Below are 22,986 nucleotides of genomic sequence, written 5' to 3' on the forward strand. Positions count from 1 at the left end.
TCCTACTTTACTCCACACTAGTTAAATTTGGGTTCTGGAGAACGTGTGTTCCTAGATGCACACAGATGAACATTTCACTACAATAATGCAGCCTGCTTTAAACTCAAGCTATCCACTGTAAGAACATATGCCTATATCATTATATAAATTTATGGCTAAAGGAACTGCTATAACAATTTTACAGCAGGATGACTCACCTATTATCAGTTTTTAGGGATAAATTTTAACAGCTGGGCAACCCAATCCAATTGTGTCCCGATGTATCATGGGTGTTTATTAGGTTGGGGGTATGTTAGGAAGTTTCTAAAGGTTATGGGGGGAGGGGCATGTTAGTCTCTGCCTCTGAACCTCAGATACTTGGGGGCCAGATCATGGGTGAATTTTCGAGTTCCCATTCACTGGGCAAGGTTACACTTAAATAGGGTTGGAGATGAATTCTGCTTCTCATGGATGGGAGGCCTGTTTCATACCAGGGGAATCCTCTGAGACACACATCTGTCTCACCAAAATGTCCTGTTTATGTAACAAGCAAAATTTAAATCCTTAGATCTAATGGTTCTGATGCTGTTCATTGTGCAGATGTACAAAAGGTCCAGCAGAGCTAAATCCAAGGATGTCTTGTATGCCAGGCATATATCACCTTTCAGTAACCTGCAGACCACCAAGTATAGAGACAGAGTTTTAAAGCAATCACTATAGGACAATTTGTTTACACCCTGAATTCTGTTGGGAAGGAATCTTTGTGGCCATTCCAACTATTGCACATGTAGGATCAGGTACAAGCTGAAGGGGGCATTATACTTAATGATGAGTTGAATAAGGGCCGAATAAAGTGGTACTACAACTTCCTTGACCTGGATGTCATGTCCATACTTAAGCTTGGGCTACACAGAATGATTCTCTTACAACCTTGACCAAATGTTGGTCAAAGGCCAGATTACTGTATACATACGTTGCCAGATCCCTGACTACCGAGTCAACTCTTAGAGATGTCTTATCAATAAAATAATTAGTTTGGGTGGCCATTCTCCCAAAAGGCACTACAATGCATTTCTTGGCATTGAGTTTAAATCCATGACTTTTGGCACCAGTCATTTGTCAGTGTTGGACTCTCCTGTAAGATGCATGTGTCATGGGGAAAATCTATGACAGCTTCCAGTCTGCAGTCACTTGCGAAGCTGGTCAGCCATAGGCCCTTAACATTAACTTTTACCTCTATGACTCACCATCGTCATCATCATCATCAATCCCATTTTTCCCATTTTCTATATGGGGTTGGGGTGTTGTCACTTGCCTTCATCTCTCCCTATTCAATGTCACTCTGCTACCTTCTTCGACACTCATGACTGTCGCAGCTATTCTCTCACACAATTCATCCACCTCTTTGCTGGATGCCCTCGTTTCCTCTTGCCTTCTTCCTGTCTGCCCCAAATCTTCTTCACTAGATTGTCTACTGCTTTTCTGCACATGTGCCTGAACCACCATAATCTGTTTTCTTTGACGTTTTCTGCAATTGGACCTACTTTGGCTTCTGTTCTTATGTCCTTATTTCTTTGTTTGTCCCAGAGTGTGCATCCTACCATCTGTCTCAAGCACTGCAGTTCCATCTCCTCTAGCTTCCTCACCTGCTCTGTCTTTACTGCCCAGATTTGTTTTGTACACATTACTTTTCAGCTTCTTTGTCATTTTTCTGTCATGTATTACATCTAAAACACTGTGCCAGTTGTCGACAGCCCCTGCGATTCTAGCTTTGACCTTCTCACTCAGACTTCCCTTCTCCTCAACCATCCCTCCCAGATACCTGAAGCACTTAACCTCTTCCACTGTTTTCCCTTCTATCTCAATTTTCAACTTCTTCTGCTTTCCCCTATTTGCTGCCATTACAACTTCTTATCTGTACTCAGTTTCATCCCATGTGTCTTCAGTTTTGCATTCCATTCGCTGTGCTTTGCTGGAGTTCTTGCTCAGAGCGTGTCTGTAATGCCACATCGTCTGCATACAGCAATTCTGCTGACCTGTCCCCTCCAACCTGTAGCTAATATAGTTCATCAACCGTATGAACAACAGTGGGTTCAGGGCTGAAATCTGATAGGCCTTGTACATAGCTTGCACTAATTCTACCAATGTTTCTGGGACATGGAACCACCACAGGACTGCCCAAATCAGCTTTCTTGAGACATTGCCGTCTGCTTTTTCCAAGTCTAGGAATGCCCAATTAGACTCTTTCCTCATTTCCAGCTTCTTTTCAAGTATCTGTTTCACTGCAAACATCAGGTCGATTGTGCTGCATCCTGATCTGAATCTGAACTGCTCATTTCTCATCTTATTTCTATTACTCTGTGTATTTGACAACCAACACTCTAATAATTCTGTCCCTCCTCTATGGTATACCATTTTCAAAAATCTCCATACATCGCTGAGAAATAAATTTGAATATTGCTACTACAAAATAGCAAAATTTGCCTCAGGAATGTCCAACCGATCACATCATTGCCAAGTCATCTCAGAATTAAACTGGTTCGATTTCCCTCACCACTTAAACGACACACAACTCACTCTTGCCCATAAACTTATTTACAAACCTTATAAATGCATATCACTCCAACCTATCCTACAAACCTATATCCCAGCACGTAACCTACGTTCCTCACATAAGCAGCTTTTGTGCATGTCCAAACCCAACAAGAGAGCCGGACAGAGCTTATATTCTTATAAGATTACTAAGCTCTGGAACAACCTGTCTCTCCTCATCACTCAGCTAGACACCTTAAAATACCTTCAAAGCTAAACTAAAGTCTCATTATCAATCTCATCTGCACCTGTTTAAATCATCCAAAACCATCTTAATTCCATGATTACCCCCATTCCTAATCTCCACCACTGCTTTCTTTTTTCCCTTTCTGTTGCTGTGCAAACAAGTTGTCATGAACTTCCACTCAATACTGTTATTTCCATCGCCATACCTCCAAGTCACTGTGTCTTAGCCATGGTCCTTTTTCACTTTTCTGTCAACACTTACACCTAACTGCCTAACCTCACCCCTTTTTTTCCTTCCTCTTGCAATCATCTGTGAAACAGGCTGACTATCTTTGCATTGTATTTGACCCTTGACTACTTCTTTAGTGCTCTTCTTACTTCTTCTAGGGTGGGCTCATCCTCTTCTTTCACCATAGGTGGTGTATGGGGTAGTACAGCTTCTGTGGGATTTTCTTCATTCAGAAGCTGCTGGAAGTACTCTTTCTTACCTTGTGGACTGGTGAGCAGGTCGTTACTGGCAAGCCTTATGATGGGTGTCTGACTGTCTTCTTTTTCTTTCTGTCTTTGCCTTGCAACCTTATAGATTTTCTTTGTGCCATCCACCAAGTCATGTTCCAGAAGATGGGAGAGTGTCTCCGATAACCTGTTCTTTGCTACTGCAAGTCCTCTCTTAGTCTTTTTGCTAGCCAGTCAGTATTCGTTCATAGCCTGGTCTGTCTTTTCTGTCTAACACTTTTTCCTGCACTCCTTCATTCTTTTGATGACTTCCCGGACCTCTGTATTCCACCACCAGCTTTCTTTATGTACCTTAGCGCAGACTCTAGATAGTACCCTACAGAGGGAAGAAATGTGAGTCACGTGGTTCTGATAGGTCACGTTTCAAACTATTTTAGAAGGCATCCCAGGATATTTCCAGGGTCCACTGAGGATGTATTTTTAACTTTAGTGATAACCGCCAGAATCTGCTCCTTGCTACTAGTTGGGGGTATACTAGTAGATATTTTATGGGGAGGGGGGCAGGGAGGAGTGGGGGGGGTGAAGTTTGATCTGAATTCACCAGCCAGATTTGCTATGTTGCTCTGCTCAGTGAAGGTGGCACCACTGACCACCAGTTTAATACACTGCTATGTGCAGTCTTTATGGTTATGGACATAGCTGTAGAAGGCCTTGTGGCTGTTTTATAGTATGAGACTACCTTGACCTCGTAATTGGCCTTGTTTGTTCTTAATTAGTCCTCCTAGTTTCCTGTTTAGTTTAATTAGTGAGCTCTTATTATGGGAGTTGCTCTTTCTGATTTTATCAATGACTTTTGTTTCTTATGTTACATACCCTATTAAGGTTGGGATTCCACAAGTGTGATCTATTTTTAGAGTTTGTTTTGGTTTTAAGTGTATCTGTGAACAATTCCACATATGCTGTTGTGATTTCTGGGTTAGGAGGGACATTGTATTTTGACAAACTATCACTTAATTGGATGTAGTTTACTTCTGAATAGCTCCTAACTGTTACAAGGTCTGCTGGGGTTACTGAGGTGTTTTTTTTTATTTTGAAGGCAACAGCATTGTGATCTGATCTGGTCTCAACAGTGAGGATGTGCTGGGAGGTGTACAGTGCTCTCCCATATTGGAGAGTATCAGGTCCAGCATGTTTGAATCTCTGGCAGGTGTGTGCACAATCTGGTCAACAGTATATGTTTTAATACAGTCCAGGAATCATCGTGCCTGCGAGTTTGAAGCAGTGTATGTTTACCAGTCTAAGAAGGGTAGTTAAAGTCTCCCACGAATAGGATATTTGGTTTAATAGCAAGTGTCTCCAGTAGGTCTAGGTATGAGCTATAGAATTCTTGGGATGTAAAGGATGATCTATGACTTTATTTTATTTATTTATTTTACATTTGATGATCGGGATAATCCGACTGGACATGTGTCCATTTACAGCGGAGGCCCGGGGAGAAAAGCTCCAATTCTTATACAGAAATAGCCAAGAAAAAGCTCTACAAGGCTTATGTAGAATATTTAACATTGATTATAAAGGTATTTTTACATTCAAAAACTGTACAACTTAATTAAAATCAACATGTTTTTACATATCTTACATTTAAAAATAAGGATGAGGCATGCTTTGTACAATATTGCAAAGAAATGAAAAGAAAACAGAAAACAAAAAAAATAGCAGGTAGCTGGTCATTTGTACCTTTACTGGTATGAAGACAAGAGTTGGAAAAATTGACTCAAAGAGTAGGGAATTACTAGCAGTGGAAGTTCCTGAAACTAGTTACAGAAACAACAGGAACTGCCTATTGTATCGATGTAGAGTGAGTTCCTGAGTACATGGCAACACAGGAGATAATATCTACATAGTAATAAGCTGTTTTGAACATGTTCTTAAGTGATGCATGGGCACAACCAGGAATTTAATAGGTGTGTCTTGAGATGGTTTTTGAACAGTAGAGGTGAAGAAGCTGAGGTCAGGGAGGTAGGGAGGTTGTTCCAGTTTCTGGCAATGTTGTAGGAGAAAAGAGCTTTTCCTGCAGAGTTATTAGCTTTTTCAAAATAGAAGAGAGTTTTTTTCTGAGGAGTGGAGTGGGCGGTTAGTTGTGTACCTGGTTAGGAATTTGTTTAGAGATGGAGTTTTGTCAGGATGTTTTACAATATTGTAGGCAATTATCAGTTAGTTGGGGGAGTTCTAACCATTTAAGTTCTTGTAGCGCCTGACAATGATGGGTTTTGAAGGAACAGTTGTTGACAAATCTGGCAATTTTATTGTAGCATGACTCTAGTTGTTCAAGGTTTTGCTTTCTAGGGTGGGTAAGGATAGGTGCGGCATACAGGAGTGTAGAGAGTAGATGAGTTTGGGCGAGGGTGATAATGTGCCTGATCAGACAGGAATTTTTTATGTCTGTATAGGGTACCCATTTTTTATGTACTTTTTTGATTGTGATATATGCGTGTCAAATAGCAGTTTGTTGTCAATTGTAACTCCTAGTAGTTTGGTGTTGTGGGTGGGGGAGATGTTAGTGTCATTTTTGGATGTGACTGTGAATGGGGGTTGGGTGGTTTTAGTTTTGTTAGGAGCAAATATGAGTAGTTTGGTCTTATTGGGATTGAGTAAGAGTTGGATCTGGGTGATCTAGATTTTTACTGAGGTAAAGGATTCCCGGGTTAAGGATTCCCGGGTTAGTTTTTGCAGGGTAGTGAGAGATGGTGATGAGCAGTTGAGAGTAGAGTCATCTGCATATTGTATTAATGTGGCATGTTGGGAGGAAATATGAAGGCTGTTAGTAAATATGGTAAAAAGTAATGGTCCCAATATTGAACCTTGTGAGACTCCTACAGTGTTTGGGAGTAGGGGAGATAGTTTGTTTTGCCATTGTACAGACTGTTGTCTGTCTGTTAAATAGCTTTTAAACCATGCTATGGTAGGTGGGGTAAAGGTTAGGGAGGTTAGTGAGTCAAGAAGTAAGGGGTGGGATACCATGTCAAATACCTTAGAAAGATCTAAGAATATTGCTGTGACATAGTTGTTATTTTTGCATTGGTTGATTGTGTTGGTGAAGGAGAGCAGTAGTGGTGCTGTGGTGCTGTTGGAAGCTGTGTTGTGTGGGGGAGAGGAGATTGTTAGAGTTTAGGAATTGCATCACTTGAGAGTGTATACATCTTTCCAGTATTTTGGATAAGGGGAGGTAAGATGGCTATGGGGCAATAGTTAGAAAAGTCATAAGAGTTTCCACCAGTCATAAGAGTTTATGAAGGGGGAGAATGTATGATGCTTTCCATAACTTTGGGGTGTATGACTCCTGAATGGAGCGATTAATGAGAATGGAAACAGGGTAAGATAGTGCATCAGCTGCTATTTTTAGGAAGTTTGCTGGTAGGTTGTCTGCAGCAAGGGTGGTTGGTTTAAGTTTTTGTAGCAGTTTTTTGATTGTGGAGGTAGGAACAGGTGAGAGGGTAAAGGACAGAGTATTGTTAGGGGATTGTTTTGGGGTGTGGGGCTGGTTGTTGTTGGAAAGTTGAGTAGACAGGGTTAAGATAGATTTAGTGAAGTGGTGGTTAAATTGGGTGGTTAAATTGCAATGTCTGTATCAATGTTGTTGGTGGCCGGGGTTGGGGTGGCTGTTTTACCTGGTTTAAGTAGTGAATTGATGGCGTGCCAGAACCTTTGTGAGTTTTTCTTGTGTTTATTTTGGACATTAAGGAAGTAGTTTAGTTTATCGAGTAGTGTTTGCTTTTTTGCTTGGTTTCTTAGGTTTTGGTAGTTTTGCTTGGATGAGTTGGACATATCTCTTTTCCATGCTTTCCATGACTTATCCCTAGCTTTTAGGAGGGCTCTTGTGTTTTTGCTTAGCCATGGGGCATAGTTAGTTTTTACTCTGATTCTTCTGATGGGTGCTAATGAATTGAGGACATTGATAAAAGTGTTATTAAAGTATTCTACTGCTTGTTCTAGGTTTAACGTTAGTAGGGGGTCCCATTTACAGTGTTTTAGGATATGGTTGAGATTTCTCTGTGTTCAGATTGGTTTCTTTTCTAACCTGTCAATAGATTATGGGGTTGGAGGGATTTTTGCGTGTTCATTGCAAGAAGGTGAGGAGGTGGTCACTTAGGCTGTCTGGAAGACATCCTGTGAGATAGTTTTCTTTAGGGCAGTTAACTAGAGTCCAGTCTAGAATTGATTGCTTATTTGATTTTTTATCTGTTCTAGTTGGTTCCTGAATGAGCTGTGTGAAACCATAGAGATTTATATGGTTTGTTGGAGTATTATTGTTGCAGGCTAACCAGTCTGTATTTAGATCACCTAACATAATTGTTTCCTGTGGTAGTTTATCAGAGATCCACTGAAGGATCTCTTCTATGGTGGGAGAGTTATTGCCTGGTGGGATATAGCAGCAGATGAAGGTAATTTTTTTGGTATTATTTATGAACAGTGTTGACAGTAAGGTTTCGGCATTTTGAAATGAAGGAATAGGGTTTTTGAGGGGTTTTATGTTGGGTGCATTTTTAAATAATAGTGATTCTATAATATGAACAAATTATGATTGACTTCAATAATTGGCCTAGTTTCTGGTGTTTTTCTAGAGGAATTTGGCATTATCAGATTGGGAGGGAACAGTTAAACCACATTGCTTTGCAAAAGGTTGCTAGGATATAGTGGTGATTTGCACATGGATAAACTTCAGGCATCATCCTGTTTAACCAAACTAGAGGTAAACTTGTTGCTAATGTAGATCGAGACTCCTCCAACTTTTGTCTCTGTATGTGCAGCTGATGGTCTAAATGTGTGGTAGGCACTGAAGTCTTATACTGCAGGATTTTCTGCAGATTTAAACAATGTCTTGGTAATGGCACAAATGTCTATATTCTCCTGAGTGAGGGAGCTTTTAGGGTGCGGAATTTCTTGTTTATGCTCCTAGTATTGAGCAATAACACCTTTAGGTTTAATTTATTTGCTATGTTAGCAAGTATGTCGCTTTGGCACTGCCTAAAAAAGGCAATAAGGTGGTGAATAAAATTTTAGGCAATATTCAGAAGTATGGGGAGGACAGCTACAGACCATCCTTTGCAAAGCAACGTGGTTTGTTAACTGTTCGCTCCCAATCTGATCATGTCTAATTTCTCTAGAAAAATACCAGAAACTAGGCCAATTGTTGAAGTCAATCATATTTTATTCATATTGTAGAATCACTTTTGGTAAAGCTCAATGCAAAGCGCATATCTGCCTGAGACACATTCAGAGAGCTCAATAATGTCTCTCTTTATATGGCCCAGGGAGGTACATCACAGGCCATTAATGACTACAAGGACTATGACAGAATCATACTGGCATCTGTGGTGTAGTGACTTGAATGGGTCCGTAACTCGACGGATCTAGGCTCCAGATAAGCAACTATTATCCTCTCCTTTTTCAGGCTAATGAGTGGGGCATATGTGTCTCATACAATGACAAGAGTCCTAGGTAATGTGTTTGCTTGCCTTATGGGCTTTGCTCTTGGGGCTCCACTGGGTGTAGGCATATGTATGGTGTTTGGTGTTGCTTTTAATGAGTACTTTAGAGATTGCCAAAGATAGATGTTGCCATTTATAGGCTTAGGAGATCATTGAGGTTTTAGTGCCTCAGCATAAGCTGGTCTGTGTGTGTGTGGTTGATACTATGTATAGTGGATGTAGTGAGTGTGTTTTTGACAACCTTGCTTGTACATAAGATTTTTGCCTCCAGTGAAATTCTGTATGTGCATCTCTTGCATACTGTATTTTGTTTAAGTATTAAATGGTTTTCTGTGAACATGAAACAACTGCTACAATGTCTCAAGGTGTCCATATCTACCAAGCTGGCTACAGAGACATTTGGAAATTACATATCCACGTTGGCCAGATCTGTACTTGAGTGGGCTACTATAGGTTATGGATTGGGGTTGAGAGGTCTCCTTGGGTGGTCTCTAGGGTTCATCCCCAAACTAGGTTAGATTGTGCTAAGATTTGATAGTAGTGCTACTTAACTTGTAGCTTGTCTATGTGCAATGGCTTTGTTTTACCGAAACTAATTTACAGATTTCAGTTCTAAGTGTAGTTTTATGGATAAAATTTACTATCTAGATGTTTGCATCTGTACAGGACACTGCTAAGCTCTTAATGCAAAAACACCAAAAAAGAATGCTTTAGAGTGTAATGCTGCAACAAAAATAACTTAAACAAATTACCTGGACAAGGCAATTTCAAGTATTAGGGACTTTTACAATGATTTAAAGGCAAAACCAACAAATAAAGCAAAATTAAAGCAGCAGCACTCTAAAACAGCTAACTGAAGTGAACATCAATAAAATAAATCACTTATCTGCCAAGGATGGACCAGGAGCAACTCAGGACCCTCTCATTGTATAGCAAGGGCACCAATCAGATAGCAGCTCTGAGAAAATGAATAGGAGACAATTTGTAGTAATACTGATTTGCAAGGTGGGCACTTAGTATTATGGATATATGGAAAACAATGGGTGGGAAAAGTGCTATAAAAGCTTACATAACAGACAACAGTAATGAAAGAGGGGAAGGAGGGAATTTGGAAGTCAGATTAACATAAGGGACAAAAGCCAGAGATACAGCCATTTAGAACTACAACAGGAAAAGGGTAGGAGGCTTGGGAAAAATTCAAGCTGCAAGAATTAGACTTCCTAGAGAGGGATCCAATCAAATAAAGCCAATATTAGAGCTCTAGTCATCGTCTTCTTCTTTTGGCTTTTCCTGGTTAGGGGTCGCCGCAGCGGATCACCTGTTCACTCATGACCAGCAGTGGAGTTTTACGGTGTCGAGTTGCCAGCCCAGCGCCCATTAGAGCACTAGTCTCATGGTTAAAATTTCAGAAACATTAGTTTAATGTCTCAGTGTGGGCTGGATCACACGCAATGGATAGGGGAAAACAGTAGCAAAATAAACAGAAAGCCACTGGAATGCAACTGATAAGCAGAATATGAATGTCTAGTAGCAAAACTGGAATATAAACAGCTGTAAAAGAACTTAATCACAAATCCAGACCAGATTTCACAGTACTGCCACTACTGTAATCCCACCACAGACCAAGGCACTAGTTTATTCAGAAATTTACCAGTAATGTTGTTTATGGAAAAAATGCTGTAATAAAAGACCAAATGAGGATCAAATCTTGTAGTAGTTCACACTTCTGTCAGAAATGAGACACAAACTACAAGATCAAAGCTCCAGTCAAGGATCAAAATGCAAACAGCTAGGTTTTACAAGTAATTCTACTGATAGAGACAGATGTGCAATAGAATGTATAAATAAATGATGCTAAAATGTTACAGTAATATACAATCTTCCCAGAACTGCAAATGACAAAGGTCACAGAACAAACTAAAAAAATACAAAAGGATAATTTTTTGGCTAAAATATGGAAAAAACAGAAAAGAACAAAAAGAAGGTATCACCACTCAGGTCACTGTAAGTGCAACTTAAAATATTTAAGCAGAATTTAAATAAAAGTGTTTTGCTTCCTCTTTGATGGAAAGCTTGTTTCTCACACTTTGAACCTTTCCAAACCTCTCCGAGTCTTGAATAAAGGACTCTGTGTGGGTGTAGCTCTGTGCTAAATATAGCAAACTTGCCAGAGAGGGATACGATAAATAAAGCTGTTATTGGTGTTCTAGTCCTGTGGCTCTGATCTTCAGGTCAATGACCTCAGGATGATTGCCAGCATCTAATTTTAGTTGCCACCATAACTCTCTTCCTTCTAAAAATTTTCCCCATGGTCCACCCTAGGTTTTTTATTACCTCACTTAGTATATAAAATAGTGAGAGGGATATTTTCCAGTAATCACTGAATAATTTGGAGTACTCAATATTTGCTATTTTCCAATTGTTATAACAAATATAATGATACTTTTACATGCAGTCATGTCTTGTGACTAAATCAAAGTTAGGAAAGAAAAAATGTTGGACAAGAATAAAGACTGCCAAGATAAAAAAAGCATACCCTGTTCTAACTACAAAATATTCAAACATCACCACTTTAAACTACACCAATGGCTCCCAAGATGAAGGGCAGACTGGTAGTATCAATACAACAGTGAAGAAGGGGGTCCTTTCCAATACCCTCCAATCCTACTGGATCAGGAAGCAAAGGAAAAATTACTCACAACAGAGAACACAGCCACAGACGCCATGGTCTTTGTGGCACATAGTTAAACCAAAAAAGGGACAAGAAGGAATTTTTCACTGGGAAACGAGAGGTGAAACTTCCTGATACCTGCAACAACATTATCAACAAAGAAGGAGACTTTAAAATTTCTAATTGCATTTGTTTCCCAGTTGAACAACATGCTGCTCTATTAGACAACAGTTACACCTATGCCCCAGCAAGAAGGCCTACAGTAACCGATATTTTTAATCAATTTAAAGCTTTATACCAGTAAACAAAATTTTTGTCTTATTGTCAGTGATCAAGGGGATGGTCATATAATTAATAGCAGTGTACAATAAGTAGTGTATTTAATTCCCCGATGTATCCCATGATCCAGTTGTTTGAAAAATTAAGTGAGTGTGATATTGGGAGTGTAATGCATTCAAAGACCAGCTCTTGGTATAATATGCCCACTGATTAATGGGAATTGTTGAATATTTCTCTAAATAAAAATATTAGGATTGTGAAACTAGACAAAGAGGGTGGGTTAGTAGTTGTGAATAGCTTCCATTACCTCAGTAAGATGAATGTACTTTTATGTGATGTGTCTTGCGTGGAAGTTTCATATAATGAAGTCATCATTGCATATAGAAAAATAAACATAATTTTATATGATATGTGCATGCAAGGGCAGAGTAATGGGGATGTGGACAAATATTTATGGGTAGAAATACACTTGCTTCCAAAAATTTTTAGAATCCTCAAAATACAGAACAAAAAATATGGCAGAACTCCCCCACCCACACACACATACACACCCACTTTGTCCAATTGTAGATGCTGGTAAATCAAAAAAACACCCGCTAGTGAGGCACTGGGAAACACAACTCAAAAATGTTTTGGGTGCATATAAATATTTACTGAAAGATTCATGGAATTTTTTTTTTTTTTTAAAGTTGAAAGATGTCCCACAGCTAGATAATATAGTGTTTATTACCACTGAAATGAAAGACCGGTTTTCAATCATTCCCATGACACAAGATTGGAAAGGTTCCAAGAATCTGTATTAGAATCAGAGCATGGTTTCTAAATGGACATTGACTTAATGGCAGAACTTATGGATATAGGTTTAACAAACAGTTATATCTGTTTTGAAGGTCTATATTTTCACAGACATGGCCATGGGGTTTGCCTGTTCCGCATTATTCACATATACAGTTATGGCCCAGTGTGAAAAAATATTTTAATCAGAAGTTCATATGCCCAATCAAGGTGTTTATATTCAAGGTTTCTTGATGATATTTGTATTTTTTTGGGGAAGTGGGTAGACACAGAAGAGAAAAAAAATAAATGAATTTCTCACTATATCAATTATATCACTGATTTTTTTCAAGATTTACACATGAAATCAATATGACTAGAGTGTGTTATTTTGGATACTGAAATCAGTAAAGATATAGTCCTAAAAGGATTTATATCTACAATTTTTCCAAAAATGTACACAGTCAAATGCAATCTCACATTTTAAGAATTACTACCTGCCACAACAAAAGAAAGCAACAGTTATGGGGCAGCCAGTACAACTGGCAAGGATGGTTTCAGAATATGGCCATTTTTTTTATATAATGTGATAAACTTACTGACATGTTTTCTAAAAAGGAATATTCTTGGGATTTTTAAGCCCATATCTGACAAAGTACACAATAAAATGAGATCAGGATGTTATAGTCTACTTACAAGGGAAAATGGAATTATTAAAACAATGAGTGTCAAATTAAGAAACTTTATATCAAATCACTGATTATGACTTACACTGTGGGACATCAAGCTATTTGCCAAACAGTGGAAAGAAATTGGAATTCATTTGTGAACAATAAGAATTTATTAGACAAGTTGGGTGGCAAACCTATTATTGTGTATAAATGGGGAAAGAGTTTTACAGATATTTTGGAAGGCTACAATAATGTCACACATTACAATAGAAAAAACAGGGAACTTCTAAATATGCTTATATAGTTTCTACCACTGTAGATACATTTATGAAAGCAACCACATCAATGTAAAACAGCAGTACACTGAATTTAAGCGACATTATAATTGTGGCTAGGGGGGGGCTATCTGGCATTATGTTAGGAATTTACAAGTTTCTATGTAGGAAAGACAGGATTTTGAGGGAATGGATGTATATGCATCTATATGACATAAGACGTAATACCAACAACACCCGTTTCAAACACATAGGAAAATATCTGTCTCATCACTTTCAATTTTGTGCACTAAATAAGGTGAAAAAAAAAACTCTGGGGATCACTACTGGGAGAAATTTTGGAAGAAAAAGAGTTACTGTGGCTGCTAAAATTAGATGCCAACAATCACCCCAGTTTGAATGAAGTTTTGTCTATATCCAATACTTTAAAATTAAATTCACTTGAAATTACCTAGCGGATGGGGAAATCTGTATTTTGTTTGTACTTTGTGATTTCAGGAACTTCCATATAATGCATTTACCATGAATGCCTAATCTTCTTCTTCTTCTTTCGACTTTTCCCACCTAGGGGTCACCACAGCAGATCACCTGTCCACTCATGATTTGCAGTGGAGTTTTTATGGTGTTGAGTTGCCAGCCCAGTGCCCAACCTTCCACAGAAGGAACACACACGCACGCATTCACACTTAGGGCCAATTTGGAGTGTCCAATCCACCTACAGCATGTCTTTGGGATGTGGGAGGAAACCAGAGAAAACCCATGTGACCACAGGGAGGACATGCAGACTGTGCACAGAAGGCACCCAGCCAAGGATTAAACCGCAGAACCTCTTGCTGTGAGGCGGCAATGCTAACCGCTGCACCACTGCAGCCTCCCATTACCATCAATGCCTAATGTGAAATGAAATTTAAATATCATGGACTGTTCAACATCTGCAAATTTTCATATAAAGCTTTTTTATGTTTAAGGCTTAAAGAATTACTAACAATTTAATTAATTATTTTATCTTATTTGATACAAAGAAGGATGCATTATTTGGAAGTTTATGAGACTGCATTAATTCTGTCAGTTTTATACTATAGTTTAAATGTTGAGCAGGAACGATTTTTGCTCCTATTTTTTTAAATGAAGGTATGCTTATGTTCACATTTTTAAGGGTTGACTGACTGGCCAAAATGGGTTACATGCTTACAATAAGAATTTTTATATGAATGCATGGCTAGATAATCTAGTAAGCTCTTATGAAGTCCTGATAGTAGGAGATGAAAGCACTTAACAGTGAATTAATAAATATTGAGTTTGCAGTGGAGTCTCATAGGTGTGTTTTACTATTGGGTGATTCCCAAAGCTTAATATTTGGAAAGGGTGGGTGGCTTAGACATAGAGTAACTGTCAAGTAAGTCAGAGAGAACAGATATAGCAAAGGAGGCTCTGGATCTACAGAAAGCATCTGCCATACACTGGTTCATGAAAGTGTGCACAGATGACCAAGTGGCTGCTTTTAGAATAGTTCCGGAATTGATGTCTTTGTAAAAAGCTCCAGAGGAAGCAATTGCTCTAGTGGAATGGGCCTTAACTGGAGAAAGTAAGGCAATACCATTACTGAAATAACAAAAAGAAATGGACTTGGAAATCCAGTTGGCAATGATTTTCTTGAAGAATGGGTTACCCCACTTGGCCTCCTGGAAGGAAACAAACAGCTGGTTAGTTTTTCAAATGTTAATTTTATCCAAATAAAATGTGAACTGCCCATGAGATCCAGGGAATTCAAGAGTCTTTCACCTCTGTTATTAAGGTTTGGAAAGAAGGTGTAAAGATTAATGGCCTGGCTGGGGAAATGTAATTGATAACTTTATGCTTAAAGAAAAATAAGGAAAGGAGGACAGGCCTAAGGGCTTGAAGCTCAAAAAACCCTCTAACAGAAGTAACAGCTACTAATAGGTTACTTTTCCATGTACAGAATTTCAGAGAAGCAGAATCTGCTGGCTTAAAAGGTGGCTGAGTAAGTTCTTCCATGACAAAGTTAAGGTCTCACTGTTTAACTTCAACTCTATAAAACTGCGGCGGATATAGAAGCAGACATGGTAGATAAATAAGTCTTAAATGAGGAATAGGCTAGACTGGCTCTTATAGAACATTAAGAATCCCAGTTTGAATAGGATTCTGTAAGTTAGTATAAGACCTGGCAGAAAATCTTTTCCATTTTGATATATCAAGACTTTCTGGTAATAAGAATTCTCACCTCCTGAAGAACCTGGATCACTTCCTCAGAAAATTGGTGTCTGAAAGGGATCAGAATTCTATCAGTCACACTGTCAGGCTGAGAGATAAGAGGCTGGTATGAAGCAAGGAACCCATTTTGTGCAAGCAAGTTCACTCTGTAGGGTAACTTGTGATTATGTCCCCTGGGCTAGATGATGGATAACAGAGAACTAATGCTGCATGGGCCAAAAGGAAGCTACCACCAAGTTTTTGGCTTATCCATCTGGATCTTTAACCAAGCCTTTTGGTTTAAAGGAAGAAGAGAGAAAGTAAAGAGAACCTTCCCCTCCAAAGTGAAGAACATGGCATCCATCCTCAAGGCAGGGGGGCATGGAGTCCTGAATCAAAACAGCTTGAGCTGCTTGTTGTGAATAGAGGCAAATAAGTTTATCTGAAGAATTCCCCACTTGTGGGCTAAGTTTTGGAGACCTCCCCGTTCAACTTCCATTTGGGAGGATCTTTGAATGATCTGATTAGAGAATCTGCAAGGACATTATTCTGGAAGGGAATATAAACTGCTTGTAGGGACAGGTTTGCTTTTATCTCCTGTTCCCATGGTAGAAGAGCCAATCTGCATAGCTAATATGATTTGGTCACTCTGCTTGTTCATATAACACAGGGCAGGTGCACTATCCAATCCAGAGAGGAGCTAGATTCCATGAGTACAAAAAAAAAATCTGCAGGGCCTTAATACGATTTATTTCACTTTGATGTGTTCCTTACTTTGTTTAAGGGTCTACTGACCCTGGTCTCTTAGGGCATGTCCATGCCCTCTAAGCTAAGTTTGAAACATCTGTGTGCAGTTCCTGAATGGTGTGGACTGAATGGAAGCCCTGGACTGAGCTGTACCTGAGAGATCCACCACTGTAAATCTCTTCTCAGAAAGGGAAGTAGTGGGATGGAAGTGCCCAGAGGGTGAGAATGGTGGAACCAAAGAGATTTTAGGTATCACTGGATCTTCTCATATGTAGTTTTGCAAAAGGAATCATAGGGATGGATACAGTTATTAACCCCAGAATTCTGAGAAGTTCCTTTGCAGGGAAAGCTTGATGAGGCAAGTAGGGATTGAAAGTACATCGAGAGACAGATCAGACCTTCTCTTATGGGAGAAAAGCAAACATGAGATGTGTTTAGCCCACAGCCTAGAAAGACCAGGTCTTGTGTAGGGGTTAATGCAGATTTTTTAGATTTATTGTGAACCCCAGACTCTGTAGACAGGATATAGTACAGAAGAGGTGCTTTAACAAGTTCTCCTGAGAGAATGCTTGTATTAGTAGGTTGCCGAGTTATGGAATTATTTAAAGTCCATGATTTCTACTGCAGGCAATCGCAGCAGCTACGCATTTTGTGATGTGGGTTGTGGAAAACCAAATAGTTAAAACAGAGAACTGAAAATGTGATGAACAAGCAAAGAACCTGAGAAACTTCCTCTAAGAAAAATGAATGGGAATTTGGAAATAACCATCCTTCAGAAACAAGAATACCAGAAAAGCCTGTGGAAGGATGTAAAGAGGAAGAATTTGCAGACTGGAAGCATTTTAAAGTGCCTAGGTGGGCCAAATCTAGAATGGGCCTCCATTATTCTTTTTTTTCTGGGTACCTGATCAATTCCAGAAAAAAACCCTTTGTCCAAATACTGTGGTGGCACAGATACTATTGTACATTGTTCCAGAAGATCCTGCAAGATAGTAGGCAAAAGGTGCACCTGATTAGGAGAGGTGGTGGGATTAACTCAGAAAGTTGGAGTATCCTCCAAAACAATTTTGTAACCTCGACAGATAATTTTTTTGTCAGAGACAGAGATGGAGGAAGGGAGTGATGTTCCTAGGGGGCAACAGGCGGCAGAAATAGAAAGGGAGGTTTAGACGGAGTCTGTAGCAGGTTTATCCTGATATATCTTTCCTGGCAATTTTCTGTCTCTCTGGCCAGATATGTGTGAAAAGGAAGTATGCTTAGCCGGGATACTTGGGAACACAGGTAAGGAAGATTTACTTGAAATCTTGCATTATTTTCCTTTCTCTTGTAAGGATTTAAACATTCCCCCTCTCAACAGTATTGGTTTGGTCAACTGTATCGAGATGTCAGATGCAAAGGATTCTGCCATTTTAGACTGGGCAAGGTGCTTCAAGCTCTGAGTCTCGAAATAGGTATTCAGCGTGGAAAAATGCATATGCAAGGATTCTGGAACAAATGACTGACAGATCTCATAATTCTTATAGTCGTGTTCAGCTCCTAGACAAAGTAGACACTGGGAGTGAAGATCCTTATAAGGAATATGTCAGCCACAATTGCAGTTCCATGTCTTAGCTGACATCTAACAGATTAAACGACCAAAATACAAAGAAAATAAAGGAAGGTTTCCCAGTGAGGCACTTATCTTAATAAGCAAAGGCAAGGACAATTCCAGTGACTACAAGGATAGCAAATCGATAGGTAAAAGACCTGTGTTTGGACTGGCAGCAAAATTGTCCGAGAATCTTACACTCATATGTCCACATACATACCTTACACCTACGGCCTTAGGCCATACATCAAATGTATGGCCATATGGAAGGTGTTGATTTTGGTACCCCAGACGGATGTCCAGGTTATTTTGGTGAGATAGCCCCAATAATATTGGAATACTGCAACAGTGATCTAATGAAGGATAGCTGAAACTGATGCTTACCTACAGCAAGGTAGAGAATGTGCTAAACGGGCCCTAAACATTGAAGAGTGAAAGAGTGTCCATCATGTCCACAGACATCTTTCAGGCACCCTGTAGCAGCAAAAGCATGATCTTTAGAAAGTTATTATCTGGAATTAAATACTGCATGGTGTGCTGTATGACATTCATTCCCTTCAGAATTATAAAGAAATAGGAATAGGTCTCCCAATCTCACCATGAGTAAGCAACCTCTATAACTTCTTCCTCTACACAACTGGAGACTTTCCAAAGACAGTCTTTAAATCACTTTGTTTCTTATCAAAGCTCTTGGATATGGCTGTTCTTAGTCCTATAAAAGTCTCACTGGTTTCCTGAGATGGCACACCAAGTCAGGGTGAACTTTGTGAAATGCATCCCTCTAAATGCAGTCACAAGCAGCCAGGACTGCAGACAACTGTCCTGTTAGGTGAACTGGCCAGAAAGGAAGCAACAAGACCATGTCATGCTTAACTGCCTTCTTTTATCTGCATGAAAGATTTCTCTCTTCTGGGGCTGGCTAGACTGAGAAAAGGAACAGGAAAAAGGTGGTCCAAGAGAGAGATCACATCCTACAAAGCTGCATCTCAACCAGTTTCCAAATTCTTGAATTCTGCTTGGTACTAAAAGAGTTAGTAAGCCCCTTCCCCACAAAAAATTTATAAATGCATATAATAGCAATGTAAGAGTTCTTATACTCTTGTTGTTTCTGCTTCTATTCATTAAAGCAAATCAATTCTTCAAAGTCAGCTGTATAAGTCAACATTTTTGCCCAGTTCACAGAAGATCCAGATTCCTCCAATCAGGTTGCTGAAAAGAGAGGGAGGTCTCTTCCCATCTCCAGTGCTGTAGCAACCACAAAGCTCATTAGACACTAATATATGTATTTTAATTGGCATTTTGCCAAATCGGACTACATTCGTTCAATCAATGTGTTTTTATTAAAATATACCTAGAGTTCTCCAACTTTCATTAACAGCCTTCTATGTAAGGATATGTAATAAGACATGGTTTTGCCATGAATAGCTAGTACGAGTAAATTTAAAATTGCACATTTATACTGAAAAAAAAGATGGCCCTGCATGTCTGTAGTAAGACTTCTGTGTAAGTTCAGTGGAAATAACTAAATTTTTTCCTTTCAACTAGTAGTCATGACATCATAATACTTTAAAGATACATAGAGTATAGTTTAGGATATGTAATAAGACATGGTCTGGCCATGTATAGCTAGTATGAGTAAATTTAAAATTGCACATTTACACTGAAAAAAAAGATGGCTCAATGTCTGTAGTAAGACTTCTGTGTAAGTTCAGTGGAAATAGATAACTTTTTGCTTTTCAACTAGTAGTCATGAAATCATAACACTTTAAAGATACACAGAATACAGTTTAGCCATTATTTATGAAATACATGAAGAATGGAGAGAAGAAGTTCATTTACAATGTACAAGTTATCAATATACTACAGTTGGTCAGTATTTGCTGAAGACTAAAGGCGGCTTAAGACTGCACACATCTCTGATGTACAGATGAAAAATTTCTTGTTCTTATAGTTGTAGTCATCATGAAGCATGTAGCAGGCATTTCAGAGTATGCTACACTAACTTTGTAGACTGGTACTTGAAATGTATAACTTAGCTCGATTACATCAGGAATCACTGAATACACAAAAGACTGAACCTTAAAACAGTAAATAGTAAATGCAAAAAACACTGAAACACTACTAAGAACAAATGAAAAAAAAAACAATTAATAATTCTCTCCCACTGGAAATCACTTGTATCATTAAATCCTGTCCAAAAAAAAAACTCCGAACAGGCACTATCTGACTAGTGCTACTTATAGGAAAAAGTTTTTTAGTACTGTAATGTGTAAGGTTGAGGTTAAGAGATGGGGTAGGGTTAAATTTAGCACACATGAGCAAGGGTAATCCTAACCCTAGCCCTGCCCCTAAGAACAACCATGCACAATACAGTACTAAAAAACCTTTCCATAACAATACCACTACCACTACACCACCTTACTCACACATGCTAAGCCAAATCCTATCCCTGCTCTAACTCCAACCATACATATTATGTTACTAAACCCTTTTCTTAACAGCATTAAACAAGGCACACACTCATGCTCAAATACACAAACACACACACACAAAAACACACACACTTCACACATGCCACTACCAAAGCACAACACAAGACTGATCTTTCTGGCCTTTATTCTAACCCTAACTCACAAACACTCACATATACACATTAACCATTATGAAGTGATCTTGCTTCAAGTGATCTTCACTCCACTACTACTCAAAATATTCACTTTTATGGATATTCCTATCTTCCTGTATTATTTAAAAAGTCTAGCTGACTAAGCAAACTTACAATAACTGTAGATGTTACAAGAAAAAAATATTCAAGCTTGGCTTTTTGACCTGAAAGCATCCATGAAAACTTAAAAAGAAAAAGTAAAAAGTCATGGCCATTCAGAAACCATACAGCTGAAACACTTGATGTCCTTAAGGGGTCATTTGCATATACCCCATGGGCCTCTATTATAGGAGATAAGGCATTACACAATGAAAACTCTAGCTTGGCTAGGTTTTTTCTTGCAGTTTTTACTAACTGGTTTGTCTGTGTGACATTTTTACTCTTTGGTTTGGATAACAGTAGATGTTGGAATGATCATTGCTACAGTAGCCTTAACTATATCCTGCATGGGATATAACAGCCGTCCAGTTGCTAAAGCTTGAGGGCACCTTCCATGCACCAAAACCAGCAGTCAGCTCAAGCTAAGCTGGCTAAAAAGACAGGTTTGGGTACCAAGCCATTCAAAGCTTTCATGCCAACAAAGAGAGGGAGACTGAGCTCTGAAAGGGCAATGCTACTAATAAAAAAAGTCTACTCAGTGGCATAAACAACACAACAAAAAGAAGGGGGATGGAGGGAGGGAGGGAGGAAATGGCTGCTTCAGCAGTGATCCTTCAGACATCTACTGTTATGGTAAGTTTACTTAGAAAACTGTATTACGTTCACCATATTGATCACTGCTACTATACCTGCAGTAGCCATAGCTATATAGGTAGATTACTCTAGCTAACTACATTTTAGAAATGGAAGGAAAAGGATTCAGGAGCCCTTAGAGAATGGTCCTAGCAAAGCCTGATCAAGACCTACAGAAGTGCAGCTTCTAGAATACATCTGAAATCCAACTATTTCCAAAAACCCATAAATGAGGCCAGTGACCTGCTACAGTGGGGCTTTGACCCAGCCTGGAATAGTTTTGTTGGGGTGATTATAATAAAATGTAATAGCGCTATACAACCATTTGGAAATGATCTATTTTGACGCAGGTTGCCTCTTCGTCTTACCTACACAAGAAATGAACAGCTGATCCAAAGATTTGAAAGATTTAAAACCATCAAGATATTAACTAAGTTGTCTGTGGACATCAACGGTATGGGTTATTACCTTTCTCTTTCACTTCCAGGTTAAGAAAGAAAACATGGAGTTGGATAGATTAGCTTAAAGTACACTTGGATATCAGTTTAGAAATAAAAGAAGGATTATTTTTTAAAAAACCCCGTCTCTGGGGAAAATGAGAAAGAAGTGACTTGTAAGAACTTGCAACTCAGACACCCTTCTTCCGGAGGTCAGACTAATCAGTAAAACTGCTTTCCATGTTAAGAACCACAAGTCAGCCAGGTTAGCTGGTTCAAATGGCACGAGTGCTAGCTTCTCGAACAGAAAATTAAGATCCCAAGGAGGGGACACTGGTTTTCTTGGAAGCCTCTTATACAAAACCTCTTCCAAAAACATTTTGTCATGACAATGCATTGAAAGAGCAGGATCCACAGGCAGACATTTTGAAATAGCCATTAAATGAACCTAGATGGATAAGTAAAAAGGTCATAGGATAGTAACTCACACAAATATTGTAAAAACAGAGAACAAGTAGCTCTGAATGGGTGCTAGTTATGTTGCTGGCACCACCTAGAAAACATTTTCCATTTACTAATATATGATTTTCTAGTAGCAGGCTTTCTTGCCTTCATTAGTACCTGTTGTACATCATTAGTAAACAGGTGCCTAGAGGCAATTAAGATCCTATCACCCTTACAGTGAATTTAACATGATTGAGGTCAGGGTGCATTACCCACTCCTGTTTTTGTATGAGTAGACCAAGTCTGTGAGGAAGCTTGTGGTAATTGATCTGGTCATTTCCAAAAGGATAACCATGGTTGCCTGGGCCAGAATGGAGTCACCACAATAATCTTGGGGGATTCCTTCTGAATCTTCAGAAGTACCCTAGATATTAGTGGAAAGGGTGGAAAAGCATACAGGAACATTTCTGTCAAGGAAAAGAAAATGTATCTATCTTCCAGACATTCTTGCATACAGTCCTGGAGCAGAACCTTGCCAGCTGATTGTTCAGACAAGAGGTAATTGAGGAACTCCTCACAGATGGATCAAATATTGGAAGACACCCTGATCTAGTTTCCATTCGTGATGGTCTGTTCTTTTCCTGCTCACCCTGTCTACCAAGCAATTTTGATCTAATGGAATACAGAATGCCTGTAGACTGAGACTGTACTGTGAATCTATATCCCAAGTTAACATGGCTAGTCTGCAAAGGGGGTGGGAGGATATGACCAACCTGGTTTGGTTGTCTCT

The 22,986-nt window shown here is 39.1% G+C and overlaps 1 protein-coding gene across 1 annotated transcript in view; it reads right to left on the minus strand.

Moving 5' to 3' along the window:
* OFD1 (OFD1 centriole and centriolar satellite protein) overlaps positions 1 to 22,986 on the minus strand; it is a 1,865,993-nt gene that overhangs the window by 1,532,170 nt on the left and 310,837 nt on the right. The gene's annotated exons all lie outside the window — the stretch shown is intronic.

Source organism: Protopterus annectens, chromosome 5.part0, assembly GCF_019279795.1.
Source record: "Protopterus annectens isolate FY-2018-M chromosome 5.part0, PAN1.0, whole genome shotgun sequence".
NCBI lineage: Eukaryota > Metazoa > Chordata > Ceratodontiformes > Protopteridae > Protopterus > Protopterus annectens.